Below are 15,827 nucleotides of genomic sequence, written 5' to 3'. Positions count from 1 at the left end.
ATTTAGGATACTAATTTAGAAAATTTTGGTAAAAAATTAGGATTCCATGTTAGAATTGTGTTAATAATTGCATGACAACCCAAATGTTTAGTTGAGCCTATATACGTTTTAGTGCATTTGTGGCTTCCTTATTTTAGTGAAATCATGAGACAAAAACACGACCTTGCTCAGCCTGAGGGATGTAATATGTTTAGCAGCCTAAACCTGAAATGTATCCAGGAAGAGTTTTATCATTAGCCAATAAAGGTTGAGATTGAGCGCCTCTGCTTAAGCATGTAGGGATTTGAGTGAAAAAAGTGAGGTATACATGTAAAAAAAAAGAGAGAATTACAAGAAAAAGTTTGAAGAATTTTTGGAGCATCAAAGTTAAATATCAAATATGAAGATCGAAAATTCTGAAGAAATCCAAAAAGTTGAAGATACCAAAAATCGAACAACAAAGGTGGTGAATTCAAAGATATCCAAGATCAAATTATCAAGCAAGTGAAGAATTCCAAAGAGCTCCATAGTAGTATCGAAAAGTTGTAATTCTAGATTATGTATGCTTGGGTTGCTCAATTAAAAATACCTTGAGGGTAAAGAGGTTTTCTGAGGATGGATTCGGAGGGTTGCATAAAATGAGCATAGTTCGGGGTGAGTGGGCGAATGTTTATGAGGATTGTGAGTATTTGAAGTATGGGGGGTTTTTAGGAATTTTAGACACAAATGCATGCGTTGCGGTCTTGGCATAATGGCTGAGTTGGATTGGAGTTATTATATGTGATTCTAATGTGTTAAAATTCAGTTTTGCTTGAGGGCAAGCAAAAGACAAGTGTGGGGTATTTTGATATGTGCATATTTAGTGTGTATTAAGTGTAGTTTATTATTCATATATTAGCTAAATTGTTGCATATTATGGACAAAAGGTACTTAAAAGTGTTAAATTATGTTTTTCAGTCCAAAGATGAAGCTCGGAAGCGAAAGGAAGCAAGAGAAGCGGTTAGGAGCTCAAGAGTGGAAAGAAGAAAGAAAACACCCATAAAAGGCTTCTACTCGTCGAGTTTCCCCTTGACTCGACGAGTCCGGTAGCGGATTCAGAAAGATAAGCATTCGGAAGTCAAGATAGTTATCGGATTACGACTATTGTGAGAGGGACTCGACGAGTCACCATATGACTCGACGAGTCGGAACGCATATATAAAGATAACTCTATAATGCGAGAAGGAGAGAATTCTGGGAAGTTTCAGAAGTGCTTAGCTGCGAATAAGAAGCCAGAAGAACCCTAGAAGTCGACCAAAGAAGCTAGAATCCAATTCCGGGAGTAATTAAGGCGTAATTTCACCATTCTACTTAATTCTTTTGTTTTGTCAACATGATTAAGCAACTTGAACTTATTTGTTTGCTGTTATTTACCTTAGTTATGAACTAATTTCTTTAGACTTCTGTTTGGGGATACAAAGTTGAGAATATGGTTTGATTGATTGGTAGGATTAATTCTAAGTTGGTGATTAATTGTTATTTTAGCTTGCTAAAGAACCTTGTGTATGAATGATAATTAATTTTCTGTTAATAGGAAGATAATTGATTAGCATGAACATCTATTGATTATCAACCTCATATGATATGTGACCACTATATCATATGTCTAGGATTAATGAATATGAAACTAGGATTAATAAGGAAATTGAGTAAATTCATGTGCAAGCTTGTAAGATGACCATCGAACAAGAGGTTAGTTAAGAATAATGAATTAATTAGCTATTGCAAGTCTAACTTAACCCGAATAATTAATCTAGTAAATATAATTAAATTAAGCAATTGGCCACTGTTTGAATTAGTTTATTTGCTAAGGATTAGGGTAGTGAACACAAAATTAATCACTTGAATCGGTAACCAACGAAAGAATTAATCCAGTGCACTATTACCTTAAAATCAACCATAAAGTTAACCGAGTTGAACTGAACAGAAGCTTCTTTCCCAATACTGAATCTAGTTAATTTGTTCTTTTCTAGTCTTGCATTAGTTTTAGTTAGTAAGTTTCTAGTCTTGTAAAACTAGAGAAAAAACCCCTATTTGCTAAAGTAACTTAGATAGAATTAGTTTTTAATTTAATTTGCCGTTCCCTGTGTTCGATACCCTGCTTATTTAGCTATACCACAATTGATAGGTTCACTGCCTTTTGTGTGTTATTTGATAATTAAAGTAGGATTAAAACTAAGTGAGTTTTACACACATCACGTTTTTGGCGCCGTTGTCGGGGAACGGTTCTAAAATTAGCATTAAAATTCTAATTCAATCGATCCTTTGTGTTGGTAGCCAAGCCTGATCTATTCCATGCAATGCTCTCTCGTGTGATGTATTTACGATCGCTGGCAGCCAAGCCCGATCCTTTCCACGAGATGCTCTCCCGCGTAACATCTCCATGATCGTTGGCTGCTAAATCCAAGTCGTTCTCCTAAGTTACGCAACATAAGTCGCGCATTACAAGCTTATTCCACGACTAACATCATGATCTCGGTGCTTGTTATCTCATGGTTCTCTCGTGCTCGGACGATCGATGAAGGGTTATCCACATGAAAACCTGCTATAATGAGGTTACTCTCCAGCAAGAAGGTCATCCCGACAACAGCCCTGGTACCTCCTACCTTTCAATATTTCTGTTTCTTGGCTCTCAGAAACGGTCTTGCTATGCAACCTTACCTGTAGCCTCGTCGCGTACCCCACAACATCTCTATTTCCTGGCTCTCGGAAATGGTCTTGCTGTGTAACCCTACATGTAACCTCACCATGTATCCCTCAGCATCTCTGTTTCCTGGCTCTCGAAAACGGTCTTGCTGCGCAACCCATACCTCTGGCCTGACTGCCTATCCCTTAGTACCTCTGCTGCCTGTCTCTTAGCAACTGTCTCACTTCATATTTCCTATCAATAGCCTTAATGCCTATCATTTAAGAATTATATTTGCCTGTCTATCGGCAATAGTCTCACTGCGTTACCCTCGCTAGCAAGCTAATCGCCCAACTCTCAGAATCTTTGCCACTTATATTATGGTCAGCAACCTTACGGTTTATTGGTTCGATGACATAGTCTGACACGGCTACCTATACTGCCCACATCAGATTGGGAGGAATCCAGATAGGTGTAGCCCAAGTAAGAAATACCTCCAAGCCAGTTATTAATGCAAACTATGTAGATGGTTATCGGTGATATTCCATTTGTGCGTAACTATAAAAAACTTGGGCCGAATAAACAGTCTCAGAGACTGCATGGCGAGGTTACGCTTCTTAGCTACCCCGGTACGACATTTTATCGATATCAGTGTCGTGCAACACTTTTTAGTATCCTCGACCTGCATTATCGCAGCAACAACTACGTTGCATCGCACAAATCGGCTTGCACTCCTCTCAATGAAGGATTACCAAGCCAACTCAAGTTGCATAAGAAATGTTTGGCTCATCACACAACCCCACGACTCTCGTGGGCGAGGTTCAGTCGTTCTCTCTATTATTTAATGTATTGGTGTTTTATCTAGTCCGATCTGATTGTCAGCAACCCAATCGCATCAGACTAGGGCGACTTGACGACGCACAGTTTACATGGCTTAGTACAGTCTGATGTCATTGGCCGTGTACTAATAACACCATACTGGGGGGACTTGATGATATATGGTCCATTAACATGTCCTAGACTGCTCTAGAGCGCCAGCCTGGCCTGGCGCGCTCCTGCCAGTCTTGCCTGGTGTTCCCTTACCAACCTTGCCTGGTGTTCCCTTACCAACCTTGCTTGGTGTTCCCTTACCAACCTTGTCGGGGACTCCCTTTCCAACCTCAATGGGGACTCTCCTGTTGATTTATATGACTTAGTCCAGTTCAATGTCATTGGCCACGTACCAATAACATCATACTGGGGGGACTTGATGATATATGGTCCACTAGCATGGCCTAGACAGCTCCGGCGCGCCAGCCTCGTCTGGCGCTCCCTTGCCAGCCTTGCTGGGGACTCTCCTGCTGGCCTAGCCTGTCACTCCCTAGCTTGGCGCTCCCTTGCCAGCCTTTCTTGGTGCACGCTCGCCTGCCTTGCATGGTGCGCGCCCGCCAGCCATGCCTGGTGTGCGCCCGCCAGCCTCGCCCGGCGCCTCCGGGCGGCCTCACCCAACTCCCTGCTAGCTGGGCCTGAATTGGGTTGGCCCAAGGCCTGACCTAATTCCCCTTGACGTAATTGTATATAATGAATTGTACCTCCTCCATGGAGAGGGATCTTCCCCTTGGCTTAGTCGCTGCCCTATACTCCGGTCGGGTGACTCAGCCGCCACCCGCCGCCGTCAACCACTATCCCCAACACCAGCACCAAGATGGTTGTCTCCAGCTAGGGAGGACCATCTCAGATCTATCAGCTGATCTAACTTGATTGTCGGAGTCTGCTCCCGAGGCACAGTCCCTAGGACGGCTCTAACGCATCTCTCTGATTGTGACTAGCAGATATCCGCCGCAACAGAAGACAAGAAGACTCACCGGAGGTCCATGTCGCATCACTTACGGTTTACAATTTTGGTTTCAGGTACTTCTTCAGCAAAATGGATGGAGTTGGTACGGTAGCTGCACATCATACACACTCTCGTTATCTTCTGCATTATGAGATATTCTGGGGTTGTACTCTCACATGATATTATTTTCAGTATTTGGGTTTTCAGACATGATACATTGTTTATGAGATGATATGATTTCACATTGTTACTTACAAACGTTTTGCAAATCCATTAATTAAGAATGCAATTTTTGGACGTGAAATTTAGGTTGTTACAAGTTGGTATCAGAGTTATGGTTGGAGGGATTCAGACACATCCTCGGGGATGTCTGGACTCAAACCGAGGGATTAGAATACTTTTACAAAGAAAATGGTTTTCTAAAAGCTAAGTTAAAAAGTCTTAAGAAAGAACAAGGTGTGTGATGTGCGCGACTGGCCGAGCTCAAGTAAGTTTTTCCCCAAAGTACCCATACAAGTTTATGTTATGATTATCAGCTTCAGTAGAACAATATGCTAGATTAGGAATATGGATCTAGGAAGGATGCCTTGTTTTCCTGTTATATGTGCTTTTGAGTTGCATGAAAGTGTTGATTAGACAGAGATAAGATAGCCTGCTTAGGTTATGCCTGATTACATGAGTTTATATCGCATGCTAGTACAAATTCCTATATGTGGATAAAATTGCTTGAGCTTGTTTCCTTTTTGTCTGAATGCTGCTTGCTTTGTGCTATGTGGGACTCGGAGTGATGGGAGTTAGCTGTTAGGTGGGTACGTTAGGTCACATGCTATCAGGGTTAAATAATCTCAGAGTGTTGTATTTGACCCTAATTGGCATTGCAAGGAGGCCTTCAGCAGTTGAGGACTGGTTTGGGTGGAGTTAGAGGTACCCTAGGGCAAGCCTAGGATGAGAGTAGTAGAGATCAGTAGTAGTAGAAGGGACTTGGTGGAGTCAAGGAAATTCTTGAGGAAAGTACGGATAAATGTGGAAGGTAGTATGAGCCCGTACTATTGAAAGCAGAGGATCCGTAATTGAGTCGAGGAAGGCTGAGACGAGACCATGAAACTTGTGAAGATGTGATTCCTCTAGATGTATCGGTATCACTGACAGTTGTCATTATGTGTGCAGATTGGTGGTACTATGTCCGAGGCCAGCAGTTGGCAGTTTAGGAGAGGGTTCGGGTTCGGGTTCAGGTTCCGAACCAATAGATGAGAGGCTATGCGAGTTCATCGCGTACAAAATCACTATAGGCATCCTTAATGCGACCCCACTCATCTTTGGGTCGATCAAGGAAGGGATTATCGAGCTGATGGAGGATCGCCTCAAGGCGTTCAGGAGTGACATGGCGACCAGTCAGTTGGGATCACACACACTGTCCTTTAAGGACTTCAGGGGCAGTGATGCGTCGGATGTCCATGGGGCGAAGGACCCCATTGTGGCCAGGTAGTGGATTAGAGACATTGAGTCTGCACAGTTGACCAACTTCTGCCTCGAGGGGTCGAAGGTGATATATACAGCATGAAGCTTGAGAGACGGGGCAAGAGATTGGTGGGAGTCGGTTGGTGACTCTTTGGGAGCCTCGGCTATTGAGGCTATGACATGGCCGGATTTTGTGACCTGATTCAGGGCTGAGTTCACACCAGCGGTGGAACTCCAACAGTTGGCCTGGGAGTTCCTTGATATGAGGCAGACGACTGAGACAGTGGCATAGATCACCGCCAAGTTCCGGGAGAGGGGGTTACTGGTGCCCCAATATGCGAGAGATGAGGACATAAGGAGGACCCGCTACCATGACACGTTGCGAGTCAAAATTCAGGAGCATGTTAGTTTTTTAGCTTACCCTATCCTAGAATCATGATTGCCAGGGTAAGGGAGAGGGAGATTGATCTGGAGCATGTCTGAAAGAGGAAGGTAGAGGAGGGGCAGGTGACTGGGGCTTCGGGGAAGAAGACCAATGGATCATATGGTAGGCCGAAAGGCCAGTTAGGATAGGGCCACTGTAGGAAATGCAACAGGCCACACGAGAGGGCGTGTAGGTTGGGATCGTCAGGCTGCTACAAGTGCAGAAAGACGGGGCATTTTCAGAAGGGATTGTACCGCCCCTGCACCCAATATTCATACATCCGAGTTGTTGTGTTTCCATTGCAACCAGAGGGGCCATAAGAAGACCAATTGCCCCCAGTTGACAGCAACATCGTCAGTGAAGGCGCCTGCTCCAGCGACCCTGCAGATTACTGATGGCCAGCAAGGAAAGGCAGAGGCTCCAGTGGTGAGGAGTCGGGCCTTCCAGTTGACTACCGAGGAGGCATGCACCGCACCCGATGTGGTGACGGGTATGATTCTTCCCCTCTGATCTATTTATATGATGTTTATGATATTGATATGGCGGACGACCGGTCTATGCGAGCATCAGAGGTCTTCCGGGATTGTGTTTTGAGGTTGTTCAAAGAGCGTTATCTAGTGAATTTGGTTCCCATACCATTGAGGGGGAAAAAGGTTACTATTGGTATGGATTAGTTAAGCCCCAATTGGGCAGTGATTGACTGTGCGCAGCAGATGATGCGGATAAGGACCCCAAGGGGAGGGGGGAGCTGGTGATCCAGGGCGAGAGGCCACAACGAGGACCAGCTTTATGTTCAACAGTGAGAGCGAGGCGTTACCTTCAACAGGCTTACATAGATTTTATCGCCTATGTTACGGATACCCGGGAGGCAGGTAAGGCGACGGTGGGCGATGTGCCTGTGGTAAGAGAATTTGCAGATGTATTCCCCGAGGAGTTGCCTGGGATACCTATGGAGAGGCAGGTGGAGTTCAGGACTGACCTCGTCCCTGATGCGACTCCGATAGCCAAGGCATCGTATCGGTTGGCTCCTCATGAGATGCAGGAGTTGTCTACACAGCTGTAGGAGCTGTTAGAGAAGGGATTCAACAGACCGAACAGTTCATCCTGAGGAGCCCCAATTCTATTTGTGAAAAAGAAGGATTAGTCACATCGGATGTGTATATATTATCGGGAGTTGAATAAGGCAACGGTGAACAACTTTTACCCACTCCCGATGATTGATGACATCTTTGATCAGCTACAGGGAGCATCTTAGTTCTCCAAGATTGATTTGTGTTCGGGGTATCACCAAATGAGGGTCAGAGAGGAAGATGTGCATAAGATTGCTTTTCGGACGTGTTATGGTCACTATAAGTTTGTGGTGATGCCTTTCGGGCTCATCAATGCTCTTTTTGGCGTTCATGGATCTCATGAACCGCGTATGTAGAACGATGTTGGATTGGTCCGTGATAGTATTCATCAATGATATCTTGGTTTACTCCAAGATGCAGGAGGAGCACAAGGAGTATCTGCGAGAGGTTTTGGAGACCTTGCGGAGGGAGAGCTTGTACGCCAAGTTCTCCAAGTGTGATTTCTGGGTGCACGAGGTGTAGTTTCTTGGGAATCTTGTCAACAAGGATGATATTCCGGTCGACCCAGCCAAGGTAGAGGCTGTGATGAGATGGGAGGTTCCAAAGTCTCCATTTGAGATTCAGAGTTTCCTGGGATTAGCCAGCTATTATCGGAGATTCATCTAGGATTTCTCCAAGATAGTCGTACCCTTGACACGATGGGCGAATAAGGACATAGTCTTTCGCTGGGGGCCTGAGCAGTAGGCTGCATTTGAGACACTGAGACAGAGATTGTGCGAGGCACTAATCTTAGCCCTGCCAAAGGGAATGGAGGATTTTGTTGTGTAATGCGATGCGTCCATCTCAAGCTTGGGCGTAGTTTTGATGCAGAAAGGGCATGTCATTGCTTACGCTTCGAGGCAGCTGAAGCCTAACAAGGCGAACTACCCGACACATGATTTGGAGCTGGGGGCAGTTTTTTTTGCCCTCAAGATTTGGCGTTGTTACCTTTATGGGGTTCATTGTACCATTTACATGGACCACAAGAGTCCGAGGTATACCATGAACCAGCCGAATCTGAACATAAGGCAGCATCGGTGGTTAGATGTTGTGAAGGATTATGATTGCAAAATCCTCTACCATCTGGAAAAGGGCAATGTTGTGACCGACGCACTTAGTCACAAGGAAATGCCGATCGGGGGTATATGTATGAGGATGATTGTGGTGGCTCCGCTGTTGGAGCGAATATGAGAGGCCCAACAGGAGGCTATGAAGGAGGAACACCGGAAGAGCGAGCGTATTGTGGGACAGGTTTCCTCCTTCGACTATGATAGCCGAGGATTGTTGACGCTTCACCGTAGGGTGTGGGTCCCCTATTATGGAGGCGTGCTTCAGATATTGATGGAAGAGGCGCACAAATCCTGATTTTTCATTCATCTCGGGGCGACAAAGATGTATAGAGATCTTCGTCTTGATTATTGGTGGCCCTGCATGAAGCGGGATGTAGCATGGTATGTGGAGCGGTGCTTGACCTATAGGAAGGTTAAGGCCGAGCACCAGAGGTCACACGACAAGATGCAGCCGTTAGATATTTCCATGTGGAAATGGGAAGATATTACCATGGACTTCATCACCAAACTTCCTAGGACCGCGCGGGGAGTGGATTCCATATGGGTCATCGTGGATTGGTTGACCAAGAGCGCCCATTTTATACCGATCCAGGAAAGTATATTGGCCTAGAAGTTGGCCGACATTTACATTCAAAAGGTGGTGGCTTGGCATTGAGTGTCAGTCTCCATGATTTTCGACAGAGATGTGCGGCTTACTTCCAGGTTCTGGAAGAAATTCCACGACGAGTTGGGTACTAATCTGCACTTTAGCACCGCATTTCACCCGCATACGGATGGGCAGAGCGAGCGGACCATCCAGACTTTGGAGGACATGTTGCGAGCGTGTGTACTAGACTCCGATGGTAGCTGGGACACTTACCTCCCATTTTTTGAATTCTCCTACAACAACAACTACCACGTGAGTATCTATCGTCCTCCCTTTGAGATGTTATATAGGAGGAAGTGCAGGACACTAATATGTTGGGGTGAGATTGGCCAGAGGGTCGTGGGGAGCACCGAAGTGGTGCTCTAGACGACAGAGAGGATTCAACAGGTCGTGAGTAGGCTCCAGACTGCACAGAGTCGGCAGAAAAGCTATGTTGACTAGCGTCGTTCAGACCTGGAGTTTCAAGTCGGGTACATGGTTCTCCTGAAGGTGTCGCCTTGGAAGGGCGTCATTCGATTCAGGAAGCGGGGCAAGCTAAGATCCAGGTATATCGGACCTTTCAGGGTTTTAGCTCGGGTGGGCAAGTTGGCATATCAGTTGGATCTACCAGCCGAACTCAGTCAGATCCACAACAATTTCCACATCTCCCAGCTGCGGAAATGTCTGGTGGACGACTCGGTGGTGGTGCCCTTAGAGAATATTCAGGTTGATGATTGTTTAAACTACATTAAGCGTCCTATGGCGATCCTCGACCGGAAGTCGAAGGATCTGAGGAACAAGAAGGTCGAGCTGGTGAAGGTGCAATGGCAACACCGAAAGGGCTTGGAGTGGACATGGGAGCCGATGGAATATATGATGGAGCATTATTCGGAGCTTTTCCAGGATCGAGCAGAAGGCTTCGAGGACGACGTCTAAAATAAGTGGGGGAGATTTGTAGCACCCGGTTCCTGGTATGTATCTCATTCAAGTGTTTTTCAGATTTTGGAATGGACTCGGCGAGTTGAAGGCCCAACTAGTCGAGTAGAAGCGACTTGGACCCGGGGGATAAGTGGCAGACTCGTCGAGTCGGAAGCAAGACTCGACAAGTAGACCCTATCTGGAGAAAACCCTAATCCAAGGGTTTGCACCATATTCAAACATCTTATTCAGCCTCCCTCGTCCCCTATGCTCTCATAACACCTCACCTTAAACCCTAATCGTCTTTGGTGAAGATCTAATGCCTATTTGGTGGATTTTGGTGGTTTGTGATCACAAGAAGGAAGGAAAAGCTTGAAGAGCCAAGGGGAAATCAGAAGATCCCGAATTTGTGTTACATCTACAGTTCTTTGGAGGTATAAAGTTTATACCTTGCTCATTCATGTTCTAGATCCCTTTTTGGAGTGAATTATGGGTTTAAGAAGCCATTTTTGGTGACCAACTATGAGTGCAAGCATGGTTGAGGCTAAGACTCCATATCCAAGGTCCTTAGGGGACTACAAGACATAAAGTGGCTGACTCTGGGGCCTTAGAAATCCCCATGCATTTTAAGAGTTTCTTTTGGAACCTTTGAGCTTATTCTCCCATGCATACACGTAAAGTTTATAACTTTACGTGCTAGATTGATCTTAGGAGCCTAGATCTATCTTTTGGACAAGTATTGTACATCAGAAAGTGAGAAATGAGACTTGAACAATCTCGACTCGACGAGTTGTTCTTGGGACTTAGCGAGTCCGAGGCCTGACTCCTATTTTCTGTTAGAGTTCAAAGGAACCCACTGAGTGTTAGAATGGTCTTAGATAGGTCCGGGGGAGTGACCCAATGCATTGGACTTAGCCATAGACCTGGATTTCATAGCACTCGACGAGTGCATGAGCAGACTTGGTGAGTCCAAGGCAATCTCCCAACTTTTGAAGATGAACTCGACTAGTTGTTCATACAACTCGGCGAGTCAAGGACAGGACTTGTTTGTAAGACAAGGATGAACTCGCCGAGTTGTTCATACAACTCAGCAAGTCGGATGAAGGTTCATTCGAGGTTGTTTTAGAAGGAGAACTCGTCGAGTCATTGCTAAACTTGAAGAGCAGAAGGGTGAAGAAGGGCAAATGAAGGGTAGGGACTCGACGGGTTGGAGGCCCAACTCGACGAGTCAGGTCAACTGGAAGTTGACTTTGACTTTGACTTGGTCAGGGGTAAAATAGTCATTTTACCCTAAGAGAAGTTATCAGTGTCTGACTATGTGTTTTATGGGAGTTATAGCCGGAGGACCACCGAAGCAGCAGTCAGACATCTGCAGATCAACTTTTCAGTAGTCAGCCTTATGAGGTGAGTTACCTTCTAGTAGCGGTGGGTCTACGGCCACAATGCCGACCCACCAGTAGAAAGTGTATGTTAGATGATTGTCTTTGTGATATCATCTAGGTTTGCTACTACCTGATAATTTATATGTTGGCATGTTATGTTATATATTATGGTAGTAGAGTTCCATTGTTAGGACCGAAGAGTAGGTCAGGCACCCCAGATATGTGTGACAGTATGTTATGAGATGTTATATACCGGCATCATATGTTATATGTGATAGTGGTAGTAGGAGGGGAATAGTTCCTAAGTTCGGTTGTTAGGACCGAAGGGTAGGTCGGACACCCCAGATATGTCTGACAATATGTCTATATGTTATGATATATGTGATAGTAGCAGTAGGGGATGGAATAGTCCCTGAGGTTCAGTTGTTAGGACCGAAGGGTAGGTCAGCAACCCATAATGGATTGACATGGGTAGGTCGGCACCCTAGAATGGTCGTACCGGGTAAGTCGGGCACCCCAGAATTGCCCGAGAGTATGTATGTTATATGATTGTATGGTATGTGGTACGATGGGGGAACTCACTAAGCTTCGTGCTTACGGTTTACAGTTTTGGTTTCAGTCTTCAGCAAAGGGGAAGGACTTGGCGCGGTAGCTACATATCATACACACTCTCGTTACCTTCCGCAATATGAGATATTCTGGGATTGTACTCTGACATGATATTATTTTTAGTATTTGGGTTTTCAGACATGATACATTGTTTATGAGATGATATGATTTCACATTTTTACTTATAAATTTTGAAAATCCATTAATTAAAAATGAAATTTTTTGACGTGAAATTTGGGTTGTTACAACTGAGCTCTGCTGGAAGGTCTAATCGATAAGCAACCCGACCCACCCGGCCCAAAACCCTGAATGGACCAATGAATCTGGGGCCCAACTTGCCCCGCTTCCGGAATCTGATGACACCCTTCCAGGGTGACACCTTCAGAAGGACCATGTCATCCACCTAAAACTCCAAGTCCGAATTAGGAGATTATAGATCTAAAGTTTGAAGCCTTAAATCCCACTGGAAAGGACCGAATACACGATAACTTGTCAAGTCGCTATGGTGACTCGGCGATTCGAAATGGTTTTCTCATTCATGGACAAGGCTTTACGGTCGAAGGTTCATGGTCAAGGGTGTTCAGTTGGAAGTTTACGGCCGTAAACATCAAGGAACTCGACGAGTCTCTCGGGTGACTCGGCGAGTCAGTGAATGATGCCAGGAACTCGACGAGTGGCAGGTTTCACTTTACGAGTTGAGGTCAACATTGACTATTGACCTTGACTTTGACTTTGTCTAGGGTTTACTGTGAGGGTATTTATGGGATGGTGTTAAGTTAATCACTTGTTGGTTATAGGTAGTTGAGAAGAGGCAGCGTGGGATATATCTGAATTCAGCATACCAGTCTAGCATTCCAAATATTAGTCTTCTCACCATATCCATGGGTCTAAGACACCAAGGCTAGCCCATGTGTAACATCCGAATTTTTTGGGTACACTATTTTGATTATTTATTTTGAGTTAAGTAGAAGGACTCGACGAGTTGGTGCCTCAACTCGTCGAGTAGGGTCGCGTTTAGATGGCAAGTTTAATGAATGGACTCGACGAGTCGGTGCTGATGAGGAAAACCCTAATTGCCTGGGTTTGGGACCTATTTAAAGGTACTTATGGCCTTCATTTGCGGCCACACAAAGCCTTGTGAAAACCCTAATCGCCCTTTAGAGCTTAGAGTGAGAAATAACACCTTTGTGAGCTTCTTGGTGTGTTCTTTGGAAGGAAGGAGGAGAGTTTCAAGGGTTAGAAGCAAGGAGGTCGTGGTATTGGTTGCTACTTCACTTCATACTTTTGTATTAGGTACAAATATGCACCTAATCTCTTGTATTGGATAGATCTCTTGGATTTATCGTCCTTTACCCTCTCTTAGAGCTAGGTTATGAAGATGAGAGGCCCCTTTTTGACTTAGACATCAGATATGGACCTTGATAGGTCCAGAGAGTCCCTTGAGCTTAACTTTATGTATTACCATGAGCTTAACTTTATGTGCAGACCGATGGGTCTTATGTGTATGTGTATGTTTGTGATTATGTGCAATGTGTTATATGTATGCTATGTGATATTTAGACCGGACCAGAGGGTCCAACGACACATGAGGCCAAAGGGTCCTCGATCAGACAGGACCGGAGGGTCCAATAAGCTAGACCGGACCAGATGGTCCAACGAGCTACGGGACTGGAGGGTCCTGCTGAGAGACATTGACCGGATGGTCATACCGAGTTATAGCCTCGAGTGGCTTATGTGTTGTATGTGGTATTTTGGGGAACTCACTAAGCATTATGCTTCCCATGTTGTGTGTTATGTGTTGTAGGTACTAGTAAGGATCGCGGGATGGCGCCGGTGTGATCTGTACACAATGAGAGAGTATTGAGTATTTGAGATTCTGGTAGATGTTGTATTTGAGATACTATTTGATACATTGGGTTTTGAGAATATTTTATGAAATATGTTATGTTGAAAAATGAAAATTTGTTTTAAAATTTCACGTCGTTACAAGTTGGTATCAGAGCCTTGGTTTGAGGGATTCTGATGCACCTTTCAGGCGTATCTGAACTCAAACTGAGGATTTGAGAGAAATTTTCATAAAATAAACAATTTTTCCGATAAGTAAAAGATTTTGAGACAAACAGAACGGAGCAGTGTGTACGATCAGCCAGCGCCCGAACGGTGATTTCCTAAAATACCCTTACACTATGTGATATAATATGCATGCTAGAGTAGACTAGGTATTCATATCTAGAACTAGAGTGGCCTGATTTGTGATGCCTTAGCCTAGGGGATTAGTTCTACTATGAGATGCTTTGAGAGTGAGTATGTAGCAGCGGGGAGCTTATGAGTGGTCTACTAGAGAGTAGCCTGTGCTTAGAAAGATATATAGTACTTGTGATATGGGTTCTGAGGAGGAGGACTTGGGGTGAATACTGATGTGGTGTGGAAGGTAGTATATAGACTGTACTACTGGAGGCACCGGGTCGGTGAACAGTCCAAGTAAGAATCCTTAGGGAACCAAGGAACACGTAGGGTTGAGTATCGAGTGCGAGTATACTCGAGCGACTATCTGATATCTGTTGTGTTGTGTTTCAGAGACATCATGGTTGGGACACGCTACACACCAGGGGGCAGTGGCGTTAGTGACAAGGAGATTCGTCGGATGATACATGACGAGGTGGTCGCGATGATCCAGGAGGCCATTCCAGAGATGTTTGGGTCTATCAAGACCATGCTGATTGAGACGTTTGATGAGAGGTACGTTGTTGTTACCGAGGCGGCTGCTGCTGCAGCCACAACAGTTGTTGCTACCGCGAGGCCACAAGGGGGTGACTCGTTGTTGTACCGAGAGTTCAGCAAAACGAAACCACCAAAGTTTGATGAGACTCAGGATCCGATAGCCGTGATGAGGTGGATTTCAGACATTGAGGGATGCTTCTACACATGTTCTTGTACAGAGCATCTGAGGGTTCAGTTCGCTTTGAACCAGCTTCACTTGGGGGCAGTGGTGTTCGCCCTCAAGATATGGTGCCATTATTTGTATGGGGTTCGGTGTACCATATACACGGACCACAAGAGATTTGAAGTATTTGATGGATCAACCCAACCTGAATATGCGCCAGATGAGATGGTTAGATGTGGTAAAGGACTATGATTGTGAGATCCTGTACCACCCGGGCAAGGCTAATGTGGTAGCCGATGCTCTGAGCCACAGGGCGGAAAGTGCCCCGATTCGAGACATATGTATGAGGATGACGGTGATGACTCCAGTGTTGGATACCATTCGAGAGGCCCAAGCAGAGGCTGTGAGACCGGAGAACCGCAAGAGAGAGCGGGTGATTGGGCAAGTATCCGAGTTTTTTACCGATGGTCGATGGCTTATGACCTTCCATGGTTGGATTTGGGTGTCGTTTATGGGCAGGGCACGTAGCGTTCTGATGGAGGAGGCACACATATCGAAAATTTTGATCCATCCCGGGGCCACTAAGATGTACTTGGACTTGAAGAGAGATTATTGGTGGCCTTGTATGAAGAGGGATGTTGCGTGGGTTGTGGAGAGGTGCTTGACCTGTCGTCGGGTTAAGGCCGAGCACCAACGTCCGCTTGGCAAGTTGCAGCCACTAGAGGTTCCCCAGTGGAAGTGGGAACATATTTCTATGGACTTCATCACCAAATTACCGAGGACCGCGAGGGGTGTTGATGCAGTTTGGGTGATTGTGGATCATTTGACGAAGAGTGCTCACTTCCTTGCTACCAGTGAGAGCTCTTATGCAGAGAGGCTGACAGAGAC

Source organism: Lactuca saligna, chromosome 6, assembly GCF_052625555.1.
Source record: "Lactuca saligna cultivar CGN05327 chromosome 6, ASM5262555v1, whole genome shotgun sequence".
Classification (NCBI taxonomy): domain Eukaryota; kingdom Viridiplantae; phylum Streptophyta; class Magnoliopsida; order Asterales; family Asteraceae; genus Lactuca; species Lactuca saligna.
Note: the sequence above shows the minus strand (reverse complement) of the source record.